This window comes from Ochotona curzoniae, unplaced genomic scaffold, assembly GCF_017591425.1.
Source record: "Ochotona curzoniae isolate NIBS_2020 unplaced genomic scaffold, NIBS_Ocur_1.0 contig_3622, whole genome shotgun sequence".
Taxonomy (NCBI): domain Eukaryota; kingdom Metazoa; phylum Chordata; class Mammalia; order Lagomorpha; family Ochotonidae; genus Ochotona; species Ochotona curzoniae.
The window spans coordinates 953,406-960,069 of NW_024465926.1; positions in this window are offsets into that span (position 1 = coordinate 953,406).

A 6,664-nucleotide genomic window follows, 5' to 3' on the forward strand; every position below is an offset into this window, starting at 1 on the left:
GCGCACACACACGCGCGCGCACACGGCCCGGAGAGGGGCGCTGCCTGGCCAGGCCTGGTGCGCGGCGCGCAGGCGGGGACCCCGAGGCGCCCCGCCCTTTGCAGTCTCTCCTGGCTTGCTCCCCAACTCCCTGCCTCCCCGAGAGCCCGGTCGGCTGGAAACAGGGGTCCATCGAGGGCGCCCTAGCCGCCCCCACTTTCCCAGGACTTGGATTTAAAGGGACACGAACTGTGTAACCCAGGGCACTCTGTGCGCCCTGCCAGGAGAAAGGAGGCATGGTCAGGTTACCTGGGGAGACCCCACCCCCTGGCGCCCTGGGAGAGTACAAGTGGTTTTCCCCCTAAAGACTCAGCGCAGCTCGGGCCCCACCGTGGGCGCAGAGGGGCGCTCACCCCAGAAAACCTGCGTGTGGCGAATCCCCGTGAGTTAAGCACGGGTCACACTGCAGTCCCAGGAATTCGGAGCGCCCTCCGCGTCCTGGCCAACAGGTGTGCCCTCCCCACATGCACACAGAGCTCTGGAAGAGACAAGGGGCCTCAACTCACACGCTCCCCTCCCCTTCCAGACAGCGTCTGTGTTTGGAACATCTTGGGATCAGTTTAAACCGTGAGTCCTCAGGCAGAAGCCAGTGTCCCCGACCCTCCCCGGAATGTGTGCGCTGAAGGGCTACAGCGGGGGCGGGGGACTGTGGAGAGGCCGCTGCAGGGGCAGGGCTCATGGAGGGCAGCTGCGGGGACGCAGGAGCTGCGATTCAGGTCAGGAGAGCTTCGGATGGTGGCTGCAGGTGGCTGAGGCCCTGTTTTCTTCTGTCACCCAGTGGCCAGATGTGCTTCCCCTCTGGGCTGCTTCCAGGGACATTGCTGGGAGGGTTCACTGTGCACAAAACCCTTGGGAGGCGGAAGGAGTGTGCGCGCCCTCTGCGATTCCTTCCTGGGGACTGGCAGCCCTCAGCACCCCCCACCACACACTGTTGCAACCACTGTGGCCCTAACTCCTGCACACTCTGCATTTGCATTTCCAAATGCTGCCTGCTGAATCAGCAGCCCTCCAGCAGTGGGCTGTTGGAAAATGGCAACTGCTTCCAAGCCATCGCTGGCCAGCACCTTCCCATCCGGCCTTGACATTCTGAGCCCCCTGCCCTGCACCCCGCCCCCCCCCCCCGTGATCTCCCCTTCCCCCATTTCCCGTGACCCTGGTGACTCCAGCCACGATGAGAGATGCAGGCACCAGAGGCGTTCCAGTGCCATGAAGCAGGGCTGGCAGCTTGAACAGGAAACTCTCCAAGGCCGTGGGCCTCAGGCAAACAGGGTGGGGGGAGGGAAAGCATCATGAACTACTGCCACCTCCGTGGCCTGGGAGCCTGGCACCCTCTGCACTTCTGAAAGTCTGACCTGGGCCACCTGGATGGAAAACCCTCACCCAAGAGAGGGCAAGGCGCAATGGGGTCTCTCTTGTCCCCCGCCCACACCTCTGGCCTCTGGCCCCTCTGTTTCCTTTGCCTGCTCTGAAGTTTTTTGAATTCCACTCTGGGGAGAATTCCTGACTTTTTTCTCCCCCCCATTTATATTTATTTATTCTTATATTGGAAAGGCAGATTGGACTTAGGGAGAGAAGAAAAAGAGGGAAAGATCTTCCATCTGCTGGTTCACTCCCCAAATGGCTGGAATGGCCAGAGCTGAGTTGACCCTAAGCCAGGAGCCAGGAGCACCTTCCAGGTCTCCAACATGGCTGCAGGGGCCCAAGACCCTGGGCCGTCCTCCGCTGCCTTCCCAGATGCATTAGCAGGGAGCTGGATGGGAAGCCGAGCAGATGGGCCTGGACCTCCAGGAGGGAGGCTGCCGGCCTCAGCGTCCTACGGCAGCCAGGCCTGAGGCTCTGGTGGCCCACATCCGCCTGGCTCCTGCCGGTGTCTGCCATGGGTAGCTGTGGCCCGGCCTCCTGTGTAGCTGTGACACACATCTGATGGACATCATGGGCCACCCTTTCCTGTGTCTCAGTGCTGGGACCCGCCACATGCTCCTGCCCGGCCCCTGCCCCCCGCTGCAGTGGTGAGGGCTTCCTGCAGGCGGAAGAGAGGGCACTCAGGCCAGACTCTGGCCCCTGGGACCAAGGACCTTGCGTCCTCCCTGAAGCTGGGGGCAGCTTGGCCGAGAGGTCTGTGCCAGTGGCCGGCCCCCTGTTAGCCAAGCAGCAATTCATTTCCATGGGGACGCAGCCACGATGCCAGTGCAGGGACGCAGCTGCGATGCCAGTGAGGCTTGGTGGTGATATTCTACCACTCAGGGACACCGGGGCCCAGGTTCTGGGCTGGGCACCACCCTGCTGACCCCCAGGAGCTCCAAGGCAAAGGGACAAGGAGCCCCAAGAGGTCAGAGGCTGAGCAGCACCTGGCATCCCTGCTTCCCCCTCCAGTGGCCCCTGGACTCCCAGCCTGGTGCAGGCCCCCCCTCCGGTCCCTCTCAGGGCCTGCCTGCCACCACCACGGCCCAGGCATTTGTCACCAGCTCGGCCCCCACAGCATGCTGGGTGCTTGTCCCTGTCCCTCTAACACGGTGGTGGGCTGGCATCTGGCCCAAGTGTGCTAAGTCACCATCTGTGATGCTGGCATCCCAAATGAGTGCTGGTTCAAGTCCCAGCTGCTCCACTTCCCATCCAGCTCCCTGCTCGTGGCCTGGGAAAGCAGTGGAGGACGGCCAAGAGCCTTGGGACCCTGCACCCGTGTGGGAGACCCGGAAGAAGCTCCTGGCTCCTGGCTTTTGCCTGGCCAAGCTTCAGCCTTTGTGGCCATTTGGGGAGTGAACCAGCAGACAGATGGATCTTTCTCTGGCATGCTGCCTGTCTACGACACTGAGGCAGGAACAATGCCCGCAGGCACACAGTGCTCACACACACTCAGGGGCTGACCCCACTCCGCAGCGTCCCATGTGTCCACCCACTGGCTCTTGGCGCTGTATGACAGGAGCTGCTGCTCCGGGCAGCACCACTCCAGATGCACCCCGTCACATCTGAAGGAAGGGTGCTCTCACAGCTCCCCGACACCAGAAGGCACAGAGAGACATGGCCACATTCCCAAGGCCACACAGCCACTGCATGGCAGACCTGGGGCAGGGATACAGGACAGCCAGAGAGGGGGGCATAGGCCGCAGGCTCACACGGAGGGCTGCGTGCCTGGCACTGCCCTTCATGCTGTGGGCCCTCATGTAGGACAAGCCACTGAATGCCAACTTCTCACCCTGCTGTGTCCTGGCAGGGGGCTGGTCCACACACACACGTCCCCAGGGGGCCCTGTGCATCTCTAAGGCAGGCCTAGCACTGCAGTCAGGGTCACGGCCAGAGGAGCTCAGCCCAGGAGTATTGGCCCTTTCCCCGTTGTCACTTCCCCTTCATGAAGTGGCACGGGTGACTTTCCGGGGCCTGCATCAGCAGCCAGGTGGACTCAGGTCGTCAGGGCACAGGAGCGGGGCTCACCCGTGACTGGACCCTGGGTCCAAACCTGGCTGCAGGAAGGCCTGAGGGCTTCTGGGAGGCAGCTGAGGGTGGACAGCGCTCACCCAGCAGGGCTCAGCCAGGGCCCGGGGTGGCTCTTGGCTCCTGGGCAGGCCTGGGCAGCCACACAAGCAGGAGGCAGAGGTAATTACCGAGGCAGGGCCCACTGGGACCGAGGAGGGAGTTGAAGCAGGAGGTTGGAGGCTGCCAGCTCATTTGCTCACCGTCCATGGAGTGCCTGCTCCATGGCTGCTGCTCCTCCGGGGGACCCTGCAGTCCAGGGGCGCAGGGCCTGGGGAACGCCCCTCTGTGTTCCAGCCCTGAGCCTGGCCTGTGGGAGGTGCTCCCTGGAGGCTCATGGGACTGATGGCAGGGACGTGGAAGCAGGAGGGAGTGGCTGCGTCTGTGGAGATGGAGACAGCAGGTGCCGTGCCAGTGGGGAGTGCAGAGGAAAGCCAGCAGGTTGGGAACTGAGACTTAAAACCCCGTGTCCACCAGTGGGGTCTGGATCATGGCACGGTGAGCTAAGAGGCCAGCCACTGTGCCAGAATCCCTGTGGGCACCGCTCTGCTTCCAACCCAGCTCCATGCTGATCCACCCGGTCCAGCCCTGGTCATTGCGGGCCCTTGCTCACTCTATCCCTTCTCTCTGTAGCTCTACCCTCCAATAAATAAATCTTCTTTAAAATATATTTTTATTTTGATAATCTTACATAGTTAATTAGAGTACCAAGGGCCAAGGGTCACAGGAAAGTGGGTAAGACCATTGTCTCCACACTCATATTGTTTTTTTCTTTCTGTATCTGGGGTAAGAGGAGAAACAGAGGGAGAAGCCGCACCAGCCTCCCCACCCCAGGTCCCCGTGGGAGGCGCGCTCCGAGGGGCCTGCTCAAGCAGTTCTGATAGTTCAACAGTTCTGAATTGCTGCCAATCCTACCACTCCAAGCATGATGAAACCTATTCAGCACCCACTGGCTGACATAGTCTCTTCATGGTTGGGGTTCTGAGATCAGCAGTTCAGTTGGGGAGATCTCCCAAGAAACTTCGTCTGAGGTGATCCCAGACCTGATTCTTGTGTGTGCTTGCCAGTACAGGGTCCGGCACCGCCCGTTGCCCCAGTCAGCTCATGCTCATGCTGGTCGTGTCAATTGCTGGGTCAGTTCTGTTTCCAGCCCTGTCTTCCATGTGAACTGAGGGGTCTTGCAGTCCAGCCCGATCCTGTCGCTTCATACTCGGCCCTCACACAAACCATTGGAGCTGCAGCCTAGTTGGGGCGACTCCCCGTAACCCCACCAGGCCTGCCCCCTACCCTGGTTCCTGTGCTTGCCAGTCTGTCCCACATCCCACTCAGCTCTCATACATGTCAACGGGCATTGAAGCCTAGTTCAGCCCAAGCAGCCCTGCTAGTCAGTCCAGCCCACCTGTACAGGAAACCTGGAAACAGCTCCTGGCTCCTGGCTCCTGGCTCCGGATGGGCTCAGCTCCGGCTGTTACACCATCTGGGGTGTGAACCACTGAGTTTTCTACAGCACCGGCAACCTTTGCTGAACTGCAATCCCACACCGTCTCCTTCCTGGCTGTAAAATCCACACACGGCCTGCTGGGCTAGAGTGACTGGGTGGCCAGGACTCTCCTCCGTGTAAGGTGTAAGCATCCCACAGCCTGCACGAAAGCCAGGGGTGGGCTGCGGGACACAGTGCGGGGACACGTTACAGGGCTGCGGGACACGGCGCGGGGCTGCGGGACATGGCACAGGGCTGCGGGACACGGCGCGAGGCTGCGGGACACGGCGCGGGGACACAGTGCAGGGACACGGCGCGGGGCTGCGGGACACAGTGCGGGAACACGGCGCAGGGCTGTGGGACACGGCGCGGGGCTGCGGGACACGGCGCGGGGACACAGTGCAGGGACACGGCGCGGGGACACAGTGCAGGGACACGGCGCGGAGCTGCGGGACACGGCGCAGGGACACAGCGCGGGGCTGCGGGACACGGCGCGGGGCTGCGGGACACAGTGCGGGAACGCGGCGCAGGGCTGTGGGACACAGCGCAGGGCTGCAGCCCAGACGAGAAGACCCCCAGTCATTGCAGCTGATTGCCTCCTTCCAGAAGCTTCCAGCTACCACGCTGGCAGTCCCCAAGTGCCGGCCACAGTGTGCTGGATGAAACTGCCCAGGTTTGTGCCTGCCTCCAGTGAGGGACAGTAGCGAGAGACCCCAGCAGGTGCCCCAGGGACAGCAGACCTAGCCAGGGATGTCTGCGCCTTCAGACCCCGCTGTGACCAGCGGCTCTGTCCGTCCACTACATGTGTCCTGGCTGTGCCCAGATATTGAACTTTTAAAAAAGGATTTATTTATTTTTATTGCGAAGTCAAATAGAGAGGAGGAGACACAGGAAGGAAGAGCTTCTATCTGATGACTCACTCCCCAAGTGGCTGCAATGGCCAGAGCTGAGCCAATCTGAAGCCAGGAGCCAGGAACTTCTTCCAGGTCTCCCACACAGGTGCAGGTTCCCAAGGCTTCGGGCCGTCCTCGACTGCCTTCTTGGGTCACAAGCAGGGAGCTGGATGGGAAACTGGGCCATTGGGGTTAGAACCAGCACTCATATGGGATCCCATTGCATGCAAGGTGAGGCCTCTAGCCACTATGCTACTGCACCAGACCCAATGTTGAACTTCTTAACACGCCCCCAACACCTTATCGAGGCAGACGCTGTCCCCACCCTCAGTCCCTGGCTGTGGCCAGTGCTATTGCCGGAGGACACAGCCTGGCCCCATGGGCATGGCAGGTGCTCCAGGCGAGGTAGAGATCAATGAGCAGGTCCTCACACACAGCCCTGCGGCCCGGCGGTTCCACCCCACACCCAGCCACCAGGCGCCAGAGCCCATACATAGGAACATGCTGGTGACCATCTCAGGTAGTCCAGGACCCATGGCGCACCCTGGCAAAGGAAGCCACCGGCCCCTGGAAAGGGGGCACTCACACACTGCCTCGTGGGTGGGCCTAGAACGGCCAGGTGCAGGAAGCAGGCGTGAAGGGCCACGCGGCTGTGGCCACCCTGTGCAGGATGCCCAGGCATGGGGACAGAGCCCACGGCTGCCGGGGTTGCCACACCTGCTCTGGTGCAGACGCTGGCCACGGCCGCAGCGCTCTGTGGACATGGCGGTCACTGTCCGCCCAT